The following is a 22253-nucleotide window of genomic DNA, read 5'->3' as shown; positions in this document are numbered from 1 at the left end:
GTCACTTCTACCCCAAAAGAGATTCCAATGATCCAAAAATATGAATCCTTCTCCCATACATCAGCTCCTCAGTCATGCATTCATCTGCTCTATCCTCCTATTTCTGCCCTCATTAGCTCAGAGCACCGGGAGTAATCCAGATATCCTGTCCCTCAGGATTCCCTCCAACAACTTGCCCACCACTGCCGTCAGACTCACTGGTCTCTAGTTCCCTCGCTTGTCCTTACTACTTTTTTCCAATCGGGAGGAGAGAAACACAAAGCAAGATGTTAGTCTGACCTTTGCTGGATAAAGTTGGAATTCATATTCTCTGCACTGGGGAGCTTCCAAACTAATGGTCCCCAGCCACCAATGAACAATATTCACTCTCGATAATTGAGATAGACATTGATTTTCGAGAAGAAAATGAACCTGCAGATTCTTTGCAGTTTCTGCAAACAACATGTCTGGACTTGAAACTGAACTTCAATCCAAAACCCACAAGAAACTCCAGTTCAGTATTGTACATAATTGTACATATAGAAACCAGCTTGTCAGTAAAGTTTATTATTTCATTTGTCAGATTGATGACTAATAGCAGGTATTACTACCCACAAATCAAACAGCCAGCTTGTACAATTTATACCATCAGCCAAAGCCATTTTGCTGAACAATTCTTTCAGATTCAAGGGCAAGTTGATCATGTTCTTGAATGAAAAAAGCAGAGGGATTGCTTTGTGCTCAGGTTCTCAATACACAGATATGTTCCCATTGAAGCAATAAACAGATGCTTTCGGGACCTCTTCTAGCTGGAGATCCAATACCACACACAGCCAATGGAAAAGCATTTAGTTGTTTGAAGAGCTGCCAAAACATAATTCCAGGCTCTGGGGTTAGGCGCGGCCACTTCAGTTTTGCTGCACAGTGAAAGCATGTTCAGGGGACACCTGGTCAAACATGGCTAATTTCATTTGGTCAGAGCAGGGTTAGCTTTCCGATATAGTTTACAACTTGTTAGTCAATTTAACCATAATAAAATCATTTATTGTCATTATTCAATTATGGGATGAGGGTTTTACTGGCTAGGCCAACATTTACTGCCCATCCCTAATCTCCCAGAGGGCCGTTTAAGAGTCAACCACATTGCTGTGGGTTAAAGGACATTAGTAAACCAGATGGGTTTTTCCAATAATCTATAATGAATTCATTGTCATTATTAGACTCTTAATTGGAGCTTTTTATTGAATCAAAATTCCCCCATCAGCCATGGTAAATCAAACAAACCCAGACCCCCCGGAACATTGCCTAGGTTTCTGGTTTAATAGTATAGCAATAACACCACTAAGCCATTACCTCACCTTGTGCACAGAGTGTGCATGAGGAAAACAGAAGACATTGTCAAGCACCAGAATTGGAAATGACAGCAATTATTTTGTATCCTTTTTGTAACAGAAGACAGTTTTATTCCACAATTCTGATTAAATCAAATAATGATTACAAAGTAAAACAGTGGTGATAGTGTGGAGACCTACCTTTGACAAGAATCGATTATGAACTCAAAAGCAAAATACTTTAGTCACTGAATATTGAAGAAATGCTGGAAGTACTTAACAAGTCTGGCACCATCTGTGGAGAGAGGGGAAAGCAGAATTGACGCAGAGAATTTCCCCACTTTCTACCAAAATGTTTTATTGAGTGAAGTACATAGAACCTGGCCCATCGTGTGAGAACAAATTTTCTCACGCAACCTTCCATTTGTCAGCTCTTAGGCACCTTTCCCAGGAAACAGTAGGCCGGAGTGGCGGAAGTTGTACATGCTGCCCAGAGTTAATGGTTGGTGCCATATTTACAGCCCAGCCACATGTCATTTTGGCCGATACAAGCCAGGAATTGTCCCTCTCGCTGTGACATCTGGCATTCAGGACTTGGCCCAGAGGAAAGGAATTTCACTCAGGCTTCTCAGAGAGGGACCTGGCAATGTTGATGGACAGTCCAAGGAGAGGAGGGCTGACCTTCTTTGCAGCTGACGAGCCACCAGATATCACCAGCCTGATTCCAAATTGTTGTCTGAGTCAGTGGTGTATCCTGGGTGAAACGGGATGTTTTAAAGTTCAGTGATCTTCTGCATTCCATAAGGGTTAGTGGGAGTAATTTCTCTTTGCTAGCTATCACTCATCTCTTACTCTGCCACTGCACAGCCTCTTTCCAATACTCATGACCTGTAAGTCTCACCTGTGTCCACTCAACAGCTTTCCCTGACCTCATCCTCCTTAACTATTGAAACTTCCTGTTCTTCTTTGTTTCCTACTCACTCACTGGGAATGGTCATCACCTCTGCTGCTCCTGTATCAACACGAAGTGCTCCCCATTCACTTCCATCAGCCACAATCCCTCTCTTAATCTGAAACAAACTTTCAGAAGTGTCATGCCAGACTTGAAACAGTAACTTGGCTTCTCTTGTCACGGTGCTGTGTATTGGATTTGAACCCGGGCCTTCTGACACAGAGGTAGATACGCTACCACTGGGGCATAAAACTGCCAAGTGTTAGCCTAGTCCAATGACTTTCATACTATAGTGCAGGGTCAGTAATCCCTCAGGCCAGGCTGAAATGTTGGGGCCATTGCTTCAAACCACACCACAGCAATTTAAATTCAATTTATAAATCTAGATCTGATAGATCCTGTTGCGAATGATGATTATTGCAAAAACACTTCCAGTTCGCTAAAGGGAATAAAATCTGTCACCTTGTGTTGCGGTGGTAGTGTCCATACCTCTGAGCTGTGAAGGCTGGGTTCCAGAGGTGTGTCATGACATCTCTGGACAGGTTGATGAGAAAATAAACACCCTGTCTGGCCTACATGTGACTCCGGGCCCACAGTCATGGGGCTGACTCTGTAATGACTGAAGGAGCCATTCAGTTCAAGGGCAGTTAGAGGTGGGTCACAAACACTCGCTTCCGGTGGAAGAAGAAAGCAAACATTGCTTTCCTCAACAAACACAGAGAAAGTTGGGGTGAAAAAAATCCTCAAACGAATCTGAGGCGAGAGAAACAAAGTAACCTATCCAAGACCGGCCTGACTTCTTCCGAGAGTTTATTTCAGTTCCCCAGCACACACACTATTTTGAGTGTCTCCCCTAGCAGTACATTCAGCTGAAGCACCAATTTACTGTTTTGTTTTCTGTAATCAAGCTGATCAGAAACAGCATTAGACATCGCTCGGGCAGACAGGGCTTGAACCCTGGCCTCCTAGCTGAGGGTCAAGGACACTACCGCTGCACTGCAAGAGCCCAAGCAACTAATTCTGTTGCTTTTGGTTTTTATTTAAAATTTAACCCGTTTTTCTAACCAGCCTGTTCAGAGTTGTTTTCACACAGCGTTAGAAGGAGGTGGGACTTGAACCTGGGCTCGCCACCAGAGGTCTATCAATCCTGTCACTGTTTTAAACTCAGAGCAGCTGTTCCTGCTTTTTGGTCTCCCCAGCCAATTCGGTGCAAAGCAGACGGGCTTCGAGCGGATTCGTGCCAGCTGGACTGTTGTTGCTGTACAGTATCAATTTACAGCCAGAGAGGCTGAGGGCGTGTTGTAGCGCCGAGCCAATAATTCCCTTCTCTTCTCCACCAGCTCCACCCTCTCAGCCAGATGCTGTTTTTTTTTGGCAATAATCAGCTCCGAACAGTTCCCTGATTGGTGTAAAGATAGGAGAAAACAAACCCTGTGTCTGAGCTGCAAAAGAGGGGAATTCTGTATTAAACAACTGAACAGCTGCTGGTAAAGTCTTCAGGGAAAAGTGAGTTAAGGGAATTTCTCTTTAATTTAACAGTGATGTTTCGCTTTACGTAACCGCTAGTCCTCCCCTCCTGTTTGTTTTCTGGCTCGCTTCATATTGTCAGTCTTCAAAGTCAAGGTGAAGGTCCTGCGGAATGTTTTAAAAATCCCTGAAGGTCTTTGCGTCTTTCAAGAGGGGGATACAGCCTTTTTTTTAAATGTATGTCTACATCAGCCACCAACTTGCCCTTTCCTGTGGGAATAGCATTTGCAGAGTTAGTCTGATCAGGGAGAGGTGTGCAGAAATATGTGAAATTGCCTAATTTGGCGGGCAAAATAGAGGAAACTAAAGAGTGTAATTTAAATGCCGGGGTGCACAGTGATGTGGATGCCTCATTCCAACATGGGTCATTTCAAAAAAATAGTTGTCTCATGGTACAACAAGTAATTAGAAAAACTAACGTAACATTGGGGCGTGAATTAAGAGTTCCGGGTTTATGTGAGACTGTACTAGGAGAATTTGGTGTAGTTTTGGTACAGAGATAAATAGGAAGGTGGGGTAAGGGGAAGGCAATTGGTGAAGGTAGGGGGTCACAGTGGTAGGTCAGGGGCAGGTAGGACAAGTCAGGAGGCCAATGTCTAATTGGTTAGTCAGAGTCGAAAAGTGTGGTAGTGGAAAAGCACAGCAGGTCAGGCAGTATCACCAGTGATCCCATGATCACCCCCCCCCCACTTCAGGGACAATCTCCATCTCTGCCCCCAACTCCAACTCCACAACAGGCCCCAGCTCTCAGCCTTGCTGGGTTTTTACCATACCCAATACAGGATGAACAATCAGTCCTCAGTAAAGGTCTAACTTTCATCCCACTATGCTTCCAGGTCAATGAATTTCGTATGCTTTGTGACATTGAACATTTTCTTCTGCTGCCTCTGTGCTTGCCTTTTTGATTGTGACACCCACCCAGCCTCCAAGGACCCCTTCTCCCACCACCTGGACACCCTGTGCAGGCCTCTTACTCTTCCTTGACCTTTTTATCTCCAACTGCTGCCATGATATTGACTGCCTCAACCTGTCCACCCCTGTCTCTTACTCCATCCCCTCACAATGCGCAGCCCTCCCCTCCTTCTGCTCCAATCCCAATCACACCATTAAACCAGCGGACGAGGGGGGACAGTGGTAGTTTGGTGCACTGACCTGTACACCACTGGACCAGGCACCAAATCATGAACACCTACTCCTACTGCCCCCTCAACCACGGCCTCATCTTCCATCACCGAACCATTATCTCCTGGACCATCCACAACTTCATTCCCTCAGGGCATCTCCCATCCACAGCCTCCAACCCATGGTTCAGGAACCCCGCACTGCCCAGTTCTACCTCTTACCCAAAATGCACAGACCTGACTGTCCCAGTTGACCCATTGTCTCAGCCTGATCCTTCTCCACCGAATTTATCTTGTCATATCTTGACACTGTACTGTCCTGAAAATGTGTTGCTGGAAAAACGCAGTAGGTCAGGCAGCATCCAAGGAGCAGGAGAATTGACGTTTCCCCCTTGGACTGTCGTACTGTCCTCCTTGGATCAAGGACTCCCCACATACATTCGGGATGCCACCCGCTCCCTCCACCTCCTCCATGACTTTCATTTCTCTGCCCCCAATGCCTCATCTTCACCTTGAACATCCAGCCCCTCTACAAATCCGTCTGCCATGGCAAAGGCCTCCAAGCCCTCCATTTCTTCCTCTCCCATCGACCTAACCAGTACCCTTACACCGACACACATTTGATTGGTGTACTGGTCCTCATTCTCAACAACTTCTTCTTTAAATTCTCCCACTTGCTTCAGACCAACAGGGTAGCCATGGGCAGTTGCATGGGCCCCAGCTCTGCGTGCCTCTTCGAAGGATACATGGAACAGTCCATATTCCACAGTTACACTGGCACCATTCCCCACCTTTTCCTCCGCTACATTGATGACTGTATCGACACCCCCTCGAGCTCCCACAATGAGGTTGAACAGTTCGTCAACTTCACTAACATGTTCCACCTTGACCTTCCATTCATCCCGACCATCACGGACACCTCACTCCCCTTCTTGGACCGCTCGGTCTCCATTTCTGGTGACCAACTCAACACTGGCATCTACTTCAAACCCACCCACTCCCACAGCTACCTGGACTACATCTCCTCCCAGACCTCCACTTCCTCCTGTAAAAATGCTATCCCTCATTCCCAATTCCTCTGTCTCAGCCATACCTGCTTCGAGGAGATGCAATTCCACTCCAGGACATCCCAGCTGGCCTCCTATTTCAATGACCACAACTTCCCCTCTCATGTGGTCATCAATGCCCTCCAGTGCAACTCCTCCACGTCCACACCTTTGCCCTTGAAGCCCACCACTCCAACCACAACAAGGATAGAACCCCATGGTTCTCACCTTCCATCCCACTAATCTCCAGATACAGCACATTATCCTCTGCCATTTCTGTCCCTTACACTCGGACCCCACCACCAGAGATATATTTCCCTCTCCAACCCATCTGTGTTCTGTAGAGACTATTTCCACTATGCTTCCCTTGTTGGATCCACGCCTCCCCCACCAACCACACCCAGCACCTTCCCTTGCCACTGCAAGAGGTGTAAAACTTGTGCCCACACCTCCCCCTCACCTCTGTCCAAGGCTCCAAAGGATCTTTTCACATCTGACAGAGTTCCCTGCGCATCCACTCACCTCACCTCACCTACTGTGTCTGGTACTTTTGATGTGGTCTCCTCTACAGTGGGGAGACAGGACACCAACTTATTGAGCATTTCAGGGAACATCTCTGGGACACACACCAAGCAACCCCACTGCCCTGTGGCTGACCACTTCAACACCCCCTCCCACTGCTCCAACAACATGCAAGTCCTGGGCCACCTCCACCACCAAATCCAATCCACCTGATGGTTGGTGGAAGAACACCTCATCTTCTGCCTGGGGACCCTCCAACCAGATGGCATCAACATTGACTTCACCCCTTTCCAAATTTCCCCTCCCCCTGTGGAATTCTTGACTCTTAACTCCAGACAAAACAGGTTTCTGGTCAAAGGTTTATTTTTGAACAGCTGGCGAGAGATTCTGGGTGACACCAGAAGGAGTCAAGCAGCCTACTTGTGGCAGTACCCCTCGATGAATCTCTGAACATTACATGCATGCAGTGTATTTTGCATCTTATTTGGCTGTGACTAATGCAAAGCTCTTAACATCACATGTCTGATTGCTATTATGTTGTTAAAGTAGGTATTTCTCAATCTTACAATGACTATTAATTGCTACCTTCCTATGATAAATATCGAATTGTTCACAGGAGCTTGTTATTCTGTAAGGAGGTAGATAATAGCATTTTTGTATTGTTCTCATTGTGGGTCTTCACATGCTCTTTTTTAAGAGATAAGGAAGTATGGTAACAGGAACAGAAGGCAGATAATAAGATCTATAACCAAGGCTGACAATCTTATTCAGGAAAACAAATATCCTTCCTTGGGGCTAGGAGTAAAATACACTGTATGGCTCCAGACCATTTTGGCAGTTTAGAGCTAGCCTAGGCACCAGCTGTGATTTCCCATCTCAGCCTTTCAGAGGACAATACACAATCAAACATGCAGTGAGTCACTCTAATAGGGGATCTTTAACTCTTGAATTCCCAATACTTCAAAACACTATGATAAACCAGTAAAATAGAACTATTTAAAAAGCTTTTGGGGTTCTCTAACTTGATCACACCTACCCCATTAATCTATCACAGTAACTCCCCACCCGCCATCTGTATCCACCTATTGCCTTCCCAGCTGCCTTCCTCCCCGCTGTGCACACCCCTCCCCCATATATTCCTGATGAATGCCTTCTGCCCGAAACTACTTCTGCCCCTGGGATGCTGCCTGATCTGCTGTGCTTTTGGAGACTGGGTATGGCTTGCTCAACATAGTTTTGATGCAGGCAGCTTGGATGTTTGCGGGATGGTGATGACAAACTGTCAGCTTTGTGTCATCAGTGACAAAGTCCGTGTGATGTTTGAGGTGTGGGGGCTGTTGATAGGGCCTGCGTTGACCAGTGCTCAGCAACCTACTGGAAGATTTCCACGCAGCAGAGTGCTCTCATGCTGTCTGAGACTAAGGTCTGGATTTCTGCTATTGGGTATGCAGTTGAAGTTGGGCGGGTTGGGAGAGGAATTTCCCAAATTTCTAGACATGCATAAGTGGGAGGGTTGCTCAGGTTGAAGTATTTCTAATCTAGGGTGCAGTGTACAGTTGGGACTGGGAGTTCTTTTGGTGCAGTGGTAGTAACCCTATCTCTGAGCCAGGAGGCCTGGCTTCAGGTTCCACCTGCTCAAAAAGTGTGTAATGACATCTCCAAGGGTGTGCAGTTTAGGTGGACTCTTCACGCTGAGGTGTCCTGTAATCTAGGGATGTTTAGGCTAGGTGGATTAGCCAGGGTTACAGGCGTAGGGTAGGGGAAGTAAGTGTAGTTGGGATGCTCTTTGGAGGGTTGGTGCAGGCTTAATAGGCTGAAGGACTTCTGTCTGCACTATGGGGATTCTCTGATAACAGTAGGAAATGGCTGTAGTTCAGCTTGCTATACCCAGAGACCGATCGGGTGCAAGTATGGGTGGTTTAGCATTGTTATGGGTCTGGTTTTAAAAAAAAAACAATGCTTGAGTTGTCTGGGACTTAAGGGAGTGGGGAGGATTTGAGTCATGAAAGGGGAGCAAATCTCCACGTTCCTCTGTGTCTGCTACACATTCCAGAGGCTGTCAAAATCCTATTGCTCAGTGTTATCCTCCAGATGCAGGAGTGTGGCAAGTCTTGTGATAAGGAGATAGCTGAAACAGGAGTCGGTGCAAATACACTTGAGTGGGGAGAATGGTCTCCGATACTCCATGTTACAATGATGAAGGATCTCAGGTGTTGCAGTTTGTAGGTCATACTTGATATTACAATGACCTGTGCTCTGCATCTGCTATGTCTAAGGCACAAGTCAGGATTATGATGGAACTTGCCCAGCTTTCCTGGAGAAGTGCATCTCCAGCAACACTTAAAGCTCAATGTCATCTAGGACAATGCAGCCTGCTTGATCAACCACCTTCCAACATTCATTCCCTTACAGCAGTATCTACAAGATGTGCTGCAGCAATTCACCGAGACTCCTTGTGTCCTCTCCAAATCTGTGACCCATACTACTGGGACAAGGGTTGACCTGGGAGTATCACCTACACGTTTCCTGATGAGTCAAAGACCATTTTTACTTGGTCTTTTATTACTGTCCCCTCATTGTCACAGAGATCAAACTCCCCTCCCATCATCACTGTGGTGACCTTATCCTGCGTGAACTGTAATGCTTCAAGGAGGTGGTTAACCACTGCCTTCACAACAGCAACTAGGAGTTGGCAATAGAATCTGACCAGTGATGTCCACGCCCCATGATGGAATTTTAACAAATAAATATAATGAATTCTGTGAGGCTGTTCAGGTTCACTGTCTAAATGGAGGAGTCCAGGCAACAGCTAAGCTCAATGTAATAAGTAATGATTGAAAGAGTTGATGTATTGATTTTTAATTTTCCAAAATTATCTAGATTCAAGGAAGGTTCTATGTGAATGGAAGACATGGCATTTTATTCACAAAAGTGAACCTGTGAAACAATTTTAATGTATTGCAGGAAAGATGTTATGGCTACTATTAAGGATATTATAGCAGGGCAGTTGGAACAATCAGACAGAGTTTACACGGGTTTATGAATTGTCTGATGAGATAGGTGTTGCAGATAAGGAGGAACGGGTGAGTGTACAGTACTTGGATGTCCAGAAGGCTGAAAAATGGCAGATGGAACTCAATCTGGAGAAATGCTAGGTATTGCATTTTGGTACAACAAATAAGGTAGAGCTTTTACAATTAATGGTGAGGCCTTGGGTGGTGGTGTAGAACAGAGGGATCTAGGGGACCAGGTACATAACTCTTTGAACTTTGTGTCACATACAGATCAGGTGCTTAAAGTATTTGTCATGCTTGCCTTCTTTGCTCAGTCCTTTGAGTTATAGGAGCTGGGACGTCATGTTGAGATTGTACAGGACGTTGATGAGGCCTCTTCTGGAATATTGTATCCAGTTCTGGTCACCCTGTTTATAGGAAGAATATTATTAAGCTAGAGAGGGTTCAGAAGAGACTTACCAGGATGTTGCCGGGTATGGAAAGTTTGGGTTATAAAAGGCTGGATAGACTGACACTTGTTTCACTGGAGCTGAGGAGGGCTAAGGGATGATCTTTATGGAGATTATAAAATTGAGGGCTACAGATAGGGTGACTGGCTTGGTGGGGGATTTCAAAAGTAGGGAGTATACCCTTTTTTAAGGTGAGAGGAGAGAGATTTTAAAAAAGACTAAAAGGACATTTTTTTTAACATAGTGTGGTTCATGTACGAAAGGATTACTTAGATTACTTACAGTGTGGAAACAGGCCCTTCGTCTCAATTAGTCCACACTGACCCGCTGAAGCACAACACACCCGTGCCCCTGCATTTACCCTGTCACCTAACACTACAGGCAAATTTAACATGGCCAATTCACCTAACCTGCACATCTTTGGACTGTGGGAGGAAACCGGAGCACCTGGAGGAAACCCACGCAGACACGGGGAGAATGTGCAAACTCCACACAGTCAGTCGCCTGAGGCAGGAATTGAACCCAGGTCTCTGGGGCTGTAAGGCCTCCCGTAGTTGCAATGTTTAAAAGACATTTTAGATAAGTACAGAATAAGAAACGTTTGGAGGAATATGGGCCACACACAGAAAGGTGGGACTATTTTAGTTTGGAATTATGGTCGGCATGGATTGGTTAGAGCCATAGAGTCTGACAACACAGAGACAGACCCTTTGGCCCCAACTGGTCCATGCTGACTAAAATGTCTGTCCACATTAGCTATCGTGGAATCATAGAATTTTACAGTACAGAAGATGGCCATTCGACCCATCGTGTCTACCAGCTCCTGAAAGAGCTACCCAACTCATCCCACTCTCTAACCTGATCTTGGTAGCCTTCTGAATTAATCCCTTTCAAACATATTTCCATTTGAAACCTCCATTGGAATCTGCCTCCACCATTCTCCCAGGCAGCACATTCCAAATCCTAACAACTCTCTGAGTAAAAATGTTTCTCCTCATCTCACTCCTGGCTCTCTTGCTGACTGTCCTGAAATTGATTGATTAATGACATTCAATCTTGAAATGCATCAAGTGACCCTTCTCTAAATTGCTCTTGTATTCATTCTGGAGTGGACACCAAAACTGTACAGAGTCCTCCAGCTGCGATTCCAAAGCATGTTCTGTACATCTGCCCCAAAAATCCCTATTTTTATATCCCATCCTTTTGTGATAAAGACCCACAATTCACTTGTTTTCTGAAACATTTGCTGTCTCAGCAAACTACCATGTTTTTGTGATTCATGGAACACGACATCTACTTTCATCTGAACTGCTGTCTCTCTCTCTTTGTAAAAGCATTCTGTTTTTCTATCCTTACTGCCAATGTGGACAGCCTCCACGTTTTCCCACATTAGATTCAATTTACCAAATCTTTGCTTAGTCATTAAAACGGATTGAGCCATCGAGATCTACAGCACAGGCAAAGGCCCACTGGGTCTGTGCCAGTCAAAAACAACCACTTCACTATTCTAATCCCATTTTCCAATACTTGGCCCAAAGCCTTCCATTTCTTGGCAGTGCACATCTAAATACTGCTTCAGTTCCTGGGAGGACTTCTGCCCCTACCAACCTCTACAAGCAGTGAATTCCAGAATCCCATCATCCTCTGGGTGAAATGGTTTTTTCCTCACATCCCCTCTAAACCTCCAGCCCCTTCCCTTAAATCTATACCCCCAGTGGGATTGATTTCAAATAATGACCAAAATTGGTGAGTAGCAAAAATAGCCTCTTTTCTTCAGCAACCACAAGCTGCACCAGTTCGAGGCTGCAATGGAATCCAGAAATCTAGTTCTTGCACTAGCCCTTTTACACACAGTTCTTACATGTATTAACATTCCCTTACTACATTGTTTTATCTATAAATAAACAAATGTTTGAGGGGCTTCTTTCCTGGGAGACAGGAGATGGGTTAAAATGTGTGCTAAGTGGTGGTTGCTGCTCCCGCTAGGATTAAGAGTATCTGTTCAGTCTGTTTGGGTAAGGAAGAGATGTTAGTCCTTTTTGTTTGTTTAAGTTAGTCAACGTTAGTTTAAAAAAAATACTAGGCCTATAGGCTCAAAATAAGTTAGAAATTGTACTTGTACTTAATAAAGGATTATTAAACTAATTACTGCAGCTAGGTTGTGAGATTGTTTGTTTGCTATTTGTCGATTGAGTTTAATTCACTCATGCATTTTCACCCTAACTGCTGTTTTGTCAGTTAGGGGGATAGTGGCATTGTTAAAAAAGCATTCAACACGTACATACTGATTCAGGAAAACCTTTGGTGTTCTGCAATCTATTCACGTTCAAGAGACAGTTGGTGAGGGCTGATTAATCTTTCCATATTTTTGGGTAGGTCGTGGAGTCAAGATGGCAGGTTTGGTATTGTTCTGGGTAGGTTAGTAGTAGTCTTTTGATATTTATTCAGAGACATATAGGTCTAAATACTGCTTACTGCAAAGGCTGGTAAGAACTGAAGGTGTGAAAAAGCTGTAATGATTGTTTTAATTAGAAAGAGTTGTTTTAATTTGGTCTACCAAATTTGTGTACTAAAATATACAGCGGAACCCTGGTTTTTTTGAATGAATGAGCAGTGCAGAGTGATGCAGAAGGACAGACCAGATTTTGTTTTCAGGTTGGAATTTACTGAAGGAGATTTTTGGAGAACTGGCTCATTTCCACTCGACTTGGAGGGGATTGAGTGGTCACTAAGGACTGTGGATTTAAGAACTTTACTGGTGAATTTTTTCCACATGGGAGGATTCTTCAAACTCTATTTACTGTAATGGGCTAGTAATTTTTGTTGTTATAATTATTGTATGCTGCCTGTCAGTAACTTGCTTAAATACTGGCTATCGGAGTCTTATGAAAGTGCCATCATGAAATGACAAAAGGAGCAAATGAGAACGTGTATAAGGGAAGTGTTTCACAAAACTCAAAAAAGGTTCAGCTAAGCACGACTCCGATAAAAATTTGCAGTAAATATAATGAAGTGCTGGAGGCAAGGATAGTGGGTTAATGAGGTGGAAAAGCATTTGTTATGTAGAGCCATGAAAAAAGATGAAGGAACATTCATTATGTAAAGCCAGTTAAGGTTAAGAACATTCCTTGTGTAGCAGCAGATGGCTTAATCTTTACTATTGACACTCACCAATTGTAACAGTCACCCAATCATTATGCATGTTGCCTTATCTGGATGCTGCTCCCTATAAAGTGACTATATAATTCCTTAAGAAACTGCAGTTCCAGAGAAGACTGAGAGTTCATGTCCCTGTGCGCATCGACGATCATTCTCTCTCCCACCAGGGCCCAGAATAAAGATGAAGGAGGTAAAACTATGTCTCTGAGCATTTTGCATTGACTGAGGCGGGAATGGGACAACACCGTGATATAGTAAATAAAGGGTTAAGAATGAATAAATGATGTAGGTACCCACTATTTGGTGAGCTGGTGAGTGAGTTAGTAAAGATAACCTAGATCACAATATCTCTCAATCCCCTGGTCACTGATCTCTTCTTCAAGGGGAAAATTGCTTCCTATCTACCAATCCATGTCTTTGTAATTTATACGTCTCAGTCGTGACCTTCTCAATCTACTCTGCTGGAAGGAAAACAACCCCAGTGTATCTAATCTCCCTTCATCACTGAAATTCTTCAGCCCAGGGCAACATACTGGTTATCACATCCCTCCTTTTAATGTGGAGTCCAGAACTGCGCACAGTAGTCCAGCATAAACCTCTCTACTCTTAAATTCCATGCCTTAGCTAATAAAAGGAAGTATCCCTGAGGCCACTTTATCCACTTGTCCTGATACCTTAAGGGATGGTTTCCACGCACTGCAAGGTCCCTCTGATCCTCCGAGGGTCTGAATGTTCATCATGCATTCTCTTGCTCTCTTTGTCCTGCCCAAGTGCATCATTTTCTTCTTTTAAATTCTAAATGCATTTCATATCCCTATTCTGTTGCAGGCTTGTTTCCTCTTCTTAACTTACTTTCTTACTTATCTTAGTCATCAGCAAATCCATGAGCATTCGTTCCGTTCCTTCGTGATGGTAGAATCTCACCCACTCTCTGTACATTGCTGTCCAGAACCTGGATCCGGGAAGGCCTCACTGCCCTAAGTTGCTGTCTTTCCGCTGAGTATGCTGTTGCCAGCCTTCCAATTGTTACCCACCAGTGGAACGGAGTCTTGTGTCGTGATTGGTTTACTTATTCACCCTGCAACGGCTGCATTCATTCAGGCTTAGAAGAACCTTAAAGCTGTTGGCTAATTGCAGTGATTAAGCCATCTGCTGTTACACAATGAATGTTCTTAACCTTAACTGGCTTTACATAATGAATACATAGCTTTACATAGTGAACTCCTACTACCTGGGCGTTGGTTAGCTCAGTTAGCTGGACAGCTGTTTTGCGATGCAGAGAAATGCCAACAGCATGGATTCAATTCCTGCACTGGCTAATGTTGCTGTGAATGACTCTCCTACTGAACCTTTCCTTTCACTTTACGCATGGTGACCCTAAGATTAACCTATCACCAGTCACCCCTGTCTAATGGGGCCCTTCTCTGGGACTATGGCAACTTTACTACTTCTACCATCTCAATCCTGTTGTAGTGACAGCCCACCCAACCCAACTTGCTTCTGACCACACAACAAATCTGATTCTTGCTGAGCGTTTGGCTCTTGTTGCCTTCTGGAATATTAAGCTCACTTGCCCACCCTTGTCATATCACAAACGTCAGTAGCTTGACCTTTGGTTGCCTTTGAGCCAAATTCTTTGCACTGACATCCATGTGCTCCCAAGTACTTCACTTGCAACTGACCACCTCCCACCCACCCAATCTTCCTTCCTTGCTGTGTTTCTATAAGCTAAATTGATCTTTGTTTGATGCCTTCCTTGTTATCACACCATGCTAAGGTAAAATGTGGCAAAGCAATAAACCTTGCCACTTAATAGATCTAACCAGCTTCTTACTTTCCTACCATGTATCAACATAATAATCGTCTTTTTTGGTACTTCCTAATTTCCATTTAATTGATTTATTGTTGTCGCATGTATCTAAGTACAATGAAAAAGTTTGCTTTGCGAGCAGTGCGGGCAGATCATAGCAAATAAGGACATACAGACCATAGGATGTTAAGGTAGAGTGAGGCAGACAGGGTTACGGCTGCTCAGGAGGCGCACAAAAGCAACATCGGCATTAGACAGCAGGGAAGGAACTGTTCTTGAACTAGTTAGTGCATGTGTTCAAGCTCTGTATCTTCTGCCTGATGGAATAGGTTAGAGTGTATTACCAGGCTAGGTGTGGTTTTCTGCAGCAGAACTTTAGATGGAGTCCATGGTTGGAAGGTTGGCTTTAGTAAAGGTCTGGGCAGTACGCACAACTTTCTGTAGTTTCTGACGGTCCTGGAGAGAGCTGTTGCCATACCAGGCCCTTATCACCCAGATAGGATGCTTTCTATGGTGCATCTGTAAAAGTTAGTGAGGGTCCTTTATGGACAGGCCAAATTTCCTAAGCGCCCGGAGAAACAAGAGGTATTGTTGTTGTCGTCTTAATTGTCACATCTACATGGGAGGTGCAGGATGCACTGGTGTTACCATCACTCCTGTGAACGTGATACTCGATCCTCTCCACCTCAGCTCCATCGCTGTAGATAAGGGTATATCCTCCTCCTTTCTTCCTGAAGTCAATGATCAGTTCTATTGTTTTACTGTCATTGAGGGAGAGAGAGAGAGGTTGTTTTCATTGTAGCACAACGCTCAGCAAGCTAATACAGGAAATCCCTCACCCTGTCTCTTTGTCTCTTCTCTCTTTCTATAGCAGTGACTTCAGCAGTCATGATGGGCTGATGTTGGACTGGTGTGAACAAAATTTAAAACTCTCTCAATACCAGGTTATAGTCGAACAGGTAGTGTTTAGGGAGCTAGTGGGGCAGGATTAATTCTGTGTCCAATGATACCTGCTGAAGGAGCGGTATTCTGAAAGCTAGTACTGTACTTTCAAATAAACCTGTTGAATATAACCTGGTCTTGTGTTGTTTTTAACATGTGACAGAACGAAGGGTAGATGGAATAGTCTGTATTAGTGAGAGAAGCACTTGCAAGATGTACTTGTACACAATGTGTACATTGGCGTTTGCAGAAAGCTTCAAGGGTCAGACAGCAGTCCCTCTACTTGCAGGGCGGTGGGTCCTCTACTTTTTGTCATTTACATAAATGATTTGGATGCGAGCATAAAAGGTACAGTTAGTAAGTTTGCAGATGACACCAAAATTGGAGGTGTAGTGGACAGCGAAGAGGGTTACCTCAGATTACAACAGGATCTGGACCAGATGGGCCAATGGGCTGAGAAGTGGCAGATGAAGTTTAATTCAGATAAATGCGAGGTGCTGCATTTTGGAAAAGCAAATCTTAGCAGGACTTATACACTTAATGGTAAGGTTCTAGGGAGTGTTTTAGAACAAAGAGACCTTGGAGTGCAGGTTCATAGCTCCTTGAAAGTGGAGTCGCAGGTAGATGGGATAGTGAAGAAGGCATTTGGTATGCTTTCCTTTATTGGTCAGAATATTGAGTACAGGAGTTGAGGTCATTTTGTGGCTGTACAGGACATTGGTTAGGCCACTTTTGGAATATTGTGTGCAATTCTGGTCTCCTTCCTATCAGAAAGATGTTGTGAAACTTGAAAGGGTTCAGAAAAGACTTACAAGGATATTGCCAGGGTTGGAGGATTTGAGCTACAAGGAGAGGCTGAACAGGCTAGGGCTGTTTTCCCTGGAGTGTCAGAGGCTGAGGGGTGACGTTATAGCAGTTTACGAAATTGAGGGGCATGGATAGGGTAAATAGACAAAGTCTTTTCCCTGGGATCAAGGAGTCCAGAACTAGAGGGCATAGGTTTTGGGTGAGAGGGGAAAGATATAAAAGAGATCTGAGGGGCAACGTTTTCACACAGGGTGGTACGTGTATGGAATGAGTTGCCAGAGGAAGTGGTAGAGGCTGGTGCAATTGCAACATTTTAAGAGGAATTTGGATGGGTATATGAATAGGAAGGGTTTGGAGGGATATGGGCTGGGTTCTGGCAGGTGGGACTAGATTGGGTTGGGATATCAGGTCGGCACGGACAGGTTGGACCGAAGGGTCTGTTTCCATGCTGTACATCTCTGACTCAGTGAAAAGCATTACTAGTTTTGTATTACCAGCAGAAGCTGAGATAGGCATCTACGCCACAGGCAGAACAGACTTTCAAGATACTGCTTTTTGTAGCAATGTGAGATTCGCGGTTTGACCTTTGTCTGCTCCATAAGGATGTTATTCAGGGTTGAGTTGCTGAATTTGCTTGAAGGCATCACTTCCTGTGAAGCACCTTTTTTTTATGTGTTCGTGTTGAAGCCCCCGGTTCCTGACTGTATCTTGGATTTAAACTGAGTGCTGTACAGAGAGATTCCTGGAACAAGGTGTCCTTTAGTATCTGAAATGCTGCTTACTTGTCATAGCCTGACAAACAAAAGGAAGAAGCATTAAATCGTCTCAGTAAGATTTTTTTTTGTAATAAATGCCTTTTGCAACTTGGCTCCCTGTTACAAAATGCTACAGGATGTTTCGGTTAACTCTGTCACTCCATCACAATGACCCAGTGTGTGGGATGATGAGTTGGGTCGTGATGCCATCAACATTTCCTAATGTCTGAATTAAACATTTGAAATTGGTGGGGAATCTGCCAACTGTGTCGAATGAGCCCTTCAGAAAGTTTAAAATATATGCTGGCAATATTCAGGTACCTCATCACCACCTTCTCAAGGGCAAGGAGGGACAAGCATTACATCCGAGAGAGCCAGGTATGTCCACGTCCCACAAGTGAGTTTAAACAAAAATTCCTGCTCCTCAAACAACCCGATTCTGCTCCTTCACCCGCTTGCTCTCACAGCTGCACTCTGAGCACATTTTCCTCAGGTTGCACATTCCTCTGCAATATATTAACAGACCTTTCCTTCTCCCGCCTTTATTTCAGAATTGTTCTGGTTCCAAACATCCCTGTGCCCCCCTCGCTCAACTGCAAACTGAACCTTGAAGATTGCAAAAGGGGGTGTGGGTGGGTCGGGGTTGGGAAAAGGGAGATAAGGCTAGATCAGGGAGTGGTGTTTGTGATAGAGTCAAACAGCTCGGTGTGTTTATGAGAACCCTGGGTGAAGCCGATAACACACAGAGAAATTCCTGTGGAACTTGGAGTTAAGGCTTCAAAGTTTAGGAGCTAGATTTATACTCTTGAGAGTAGATCTTTTTAGAACAGACAGGCTCATGATTCCTGATTGGATAGCATTACGACAAAAATGCAGCATTATATGCAGTCCTCTAGGAGGTATTGCATTTTTCCTATTCATTTTTTTTAAGGGATATTTTTAAATCATTTTGGATGTTTACAATCAATGATGTGCTACTTCAAAGTACACGAGTGCTGTTTTAACAGCTCCAGGTGACTTTAGTCAGCTTTCACTCCCATCTGTTTCCTGTGTACTCTAGATTAGATTAGATTTCCTGCAGTGTGGAAACAGGCCTTTCAACCCAGCAAGTCCACACCAACCCTCTGAAGAGTAACCCACCCAGACCCATTCCTCTACATTTACCTCTGACTGATGCACCTAATCTACACATTCCTGAACACTATGAGCAATTTAGCATGGCCAATTCACCTGACCTGCACATCTTTGGGTTGTGAGAGGAAACTGGAGCACCCGGAGGAAACCCACACTGACACGGGGTGAATGTGCAAATCCGCACAGTCGCCTGAGGTTGGAATCAAACCTGGGTCCCTGGTGCTGTGAGACAGCAGTGCTAACTACTGAGCCACCGTGTTGCGCGCCCCCCCCCCCCCCCCCAAGCCCCACTAATCAGACTTATTCTCTAATTAGTGCCCTATTACTGGTGCCCCTAGATTTTCTCCTATTCTTGGTATGTTGTGGGGGAGGGGTAGATCTCCAAGAGGCTTAAAATTCTAACCGGCCGAGGTGGATGCAGAGAGGAAGTTCCCGATGGTGAGTGTGTCCAGAACCATGGGTCACTATCTAGGATTTAGGGTGGACCATTTAGGACAGAGATGAGTAGATATTTCTTTGCCCAAGGAGTGGTGAGCCTATAGAATTAATTACCACAGGAAGTAGTTGGTGCTAAAATGTTGAATGTATTGAAGACGCGGCTAGATATAGCACTTGGGGTGAATTGGATCAAAGGTGATGGGGATGAGGTTATTGAGTTGGATGATCAGCCATGATCGAGATGAATGGTGGAGCAGTGGCCTCCTCCTGCACCTATCCTCTGTTTTCCATTAGTTCCCTAACTCATCCTCTTGGCTGTTCATTTGAGTGGAATATCCTACTTTCTGTTCATTTTTTTTTTAGTTTACTCTCCTAATTTCTCCTTTCTTTTGCCTTTTTCTAAACTATCCTCATCTTCTATGCTACCACTAAACTTGGTAAGCCTGTACATCTTGTTTCCATAATTTGATGCCATCCTGTGCCTTTTACATTAATCCATAGTGATTGTCATTCCCACCGCAGGAGTGTTTTTCGTTGACAGGGAATGAAGATTCAGGAGGCAGGCAGAACGCAGACAAGTGGAGGTTGTTTATTCGTGCAGAAACTAGTTAAAACAGAGAGAGGGCCAAAGGATCTTCCCTGAGTCTGGTCTCGATGTATGAACTCCGTTATTGGCTTAATCTTTGGCTTAGGTCAGAAGATAGATCGATGACACACTCTAACTTGTGTAGTAGAAAGCAGTTTTTTTTAATACATTTCTGTATCACAATGGTCACATACAATGTTGTTACAGCTCTTCCCTCCTAATCCATACACCAATCCTGTAAAGCACCTGATCAATGATGGGCATCCCTGTGGCAAGCCCAACCTGATCGCATGGTGTTTAACAGACTCTATAATCTCTGGTCCTTGGGATCTTGCCATACATCGTATTCGTTCACATTCCAAACTTAATGGTCACAGTCCCTCGGTCTTGTTTCAGGCTGGCTTATAACTTAAGAACAGCTTGGATTCTATTATTCACAGTATTACATTCAATTACTTCTCTGATATTTCCCTCTGTCTGAGTTGCTGTAAGATTTGTAATGTAGATTGCTGTTATAAAGTTAGTTATAAAATGTTAGTCATACAACTATTTGTACTTCAACATTTCGTGGAAATGGGTTGGGAACAATCTATTTTGTTCAGGGAATTTTCCTAAAGCTAGTTGACTTCATATCTAGGTTGAAGTGCTTTTTCTTTAATACTTTTATTTGATGAGATGTGTATATTTATGTTGAAACCTACCCCTGTGATTCTAAAAAATCTTTAACTAGAATATATTGTTTTTTCTAATGCTCTGAGTAACTTGAAAGAAACGCCAACTTTAGCTGTCATTCTGATTTAGCAGCTAAGGGAGTGAATAGGCTACACCTGGCACTTGGTGTTCATCCATTTACTGGGACGATTATTCTTCCATTAATAAAGGTCAAGGTTGGTGACTTATCAGTTCTTATCAAAAACTGTCTGGAATGGCATTCTTATGGCTTTAGAGAAGTCTATTCAAAGATGTTGTTTTCTTTAATCAAAGACTGGAACAGACTGTTTGTCTTGTTTAACTCCCCTCAGCCATCTTGTGTTTTAATTCTAAGGCAGGCTGCCTCTTTGTTTGCTGACCATTTTGCATGAGCCAACATAGGCTACTCTATTCTGGACAGGTGTAGGCCACCCCTACACCCACAGTCTTATTTCCTAATGGGTTATTCTTTCAGTTATGAAATATCTCATTAAAAAGCTACCGGGTTTAAAACTTAGCTTTTTGCATTCCACAGTATCCATTCTAACATCCTTGTGATTACCTTAACAAATTTGAGACATTTGTTTCAGAGTCCTGTTTCTTGTCTTCAGAATTCCACATTCAGTTATCATTTTGCCTCAAAGATTCTTTGCTGTGAGATATTTAATTATTTTGTAGCACATTACCAGATCTAATGTAGCGAGGCTTCTGGTAGGTTCCAGAGCAGATTGTTTCAAATAGTGTCCCAATTCATCATCCAATGTACCTTTTTTGGATTCGTCCAACCTATATAAAGGTGAAAATCTCTCACAATTATTGCAAAACCTTTCTTAGAAACCTACACTACATTTGGATACATACCTTATCCTACAATGTCATTAGTGTTAGGTAGCTTATAAACGGCTTTTTACCTTCTTACTTTTCGCATTTCTATTTCCACTCAGACTGAATCAACACTTTGATTTTCCAAACCAAGATCTCTCAACTGTATTACGTCCTCGTCCTCATCCCCCTCCTCGTCCTCGTCGACCTCCTCCTCCCCCTCCCCTGAACAGAACTGTCTCATCCCTTTGCTTTCTTGCTATTTTCAATGAGTTGATGGCCCTTTTTTTTAAAAAAAAGGAGAGAGAAATTCTCTCAGAATGCAAGGAAGCTCATCCATTCATGTTGCCTGTGACCATTTTGAAGTTGATAGCAGCTGACCCCATTGTGACAAATTTTAATCTCATAGAAACCAAGAAAATAGGAACAGGAATAGGCCATGTAACCCTTCAAACATGCTCCTCCAATCAATATGATCATGGCTGATCATCCAACTCAGTTCCTGCTTTCTCCTCATACCCTTTGATCTCTTTAGCCCTAAGAATTATATCTAACTCCTTCTTGATAACTGTTGCAAAGTTGGGTAGAGTAATTATAGATTGGGAGACAAAAGGTAAGAATTCCGTGTTTGTAAAATTGTAAAATGGGAAAAGTGCTGCATGGTTCCTTTTAAAAGATAGTCCTTTTTTTAATGCTTACCATTTAAAATGAAAGCACAGAGAGAGCCCAAGTTGAAACATTTTGTATCTAAAACCCATACAGTTAGCAGGCCAAGTAGCAGTTTTTACCAAGACAATGGGCTTTTGAATTTAGCCAATCAATTTGAACCAGGAAATTAGATACCAAAAACCTGTTAAATTTAAATCAGATGGTTTTGATAACATAGAAGTGATCCTAGTGTAAAATATATTGGTATGTCATCAAGGGTATAGAGGAGGGGGCTGTTGAATAAGGACCCCAGATCAAGCTGCTGTGCGTCAGGCGCTCTCGCTGTGTGTGTGTGTGAGAGAAAGAATTGCTGGCTCTCACAGACTCATCTGTGTATTAGAAAAAGCACCATCTAAATAACCATGGTACCAATGACAGAGAGGGCATTCCTGATGGAAGAATCGACTGATAGGGTACGGAATGTTCTGGAAGACATGTAACCTGGCTGTAATTTTGAGACT

General features: G+C 43.7%; 1 protein-coding gene and 1 long non-coding RNA gene across 3 annotated transcripts in view; one reads left to right on the top strand and one right to left on the bottom strand.

Annotated features, from left to right (window-relative positions):
* Nucleotides 1-608: 608 nt before the first annotated feature.
* Nucleotides 609-3586, bottom strand: LOC132821641 (uncharacterized). Its single transcript, XR_009645342.1, has 3 exons — nucleotides 3328-3586; nucleotides 1512-1605; nucleotides 609-843 (listed from the first exon to the last, which is right to left on the bottom strand). It is a non-coding gene; the product is annotated as an uncharacterized LOC132821641 (long non-coding RNA).
* LOC132821640 (alpha-1,4-N-acetylglucosaminyltransferase-like) overlaps nucleotides 3569-22253 on the top strand; it is a 28479-nt gene continuing 9794 nt past the window's right edge. For both annotated transcript variants that reach the window (XR_009645341.1, XM_060834352.1), the window contains exon 1: nucleotides 3569-3768. The gene's annotated coding sequence lies outside the window, so the exon portion shown is untranslated. The remainder of the gene's footprint in view (nucleotides 3769-22253) is intronic.

This window comes from Hemiscyllium ocellatum, chromosome 13 (genome assembly GCF_020745735.1).
Source record: "Hemiscyllium ocellatum isolate sHemOce1 chromosome 13, sHemOce1.pat.X.cur, whole genome shotgun sequence".
Lineage (NCBI taxonomy): Eukaryota > Metazoa > Chordata > Chondrichthyes > Orectolobiformes > Hemiscylliidae > Hemiscyllium > Hemiscyllium ocellatum.
This window is presented reverse-complemented; position numbering and strand designations above follow the sequence as displayed.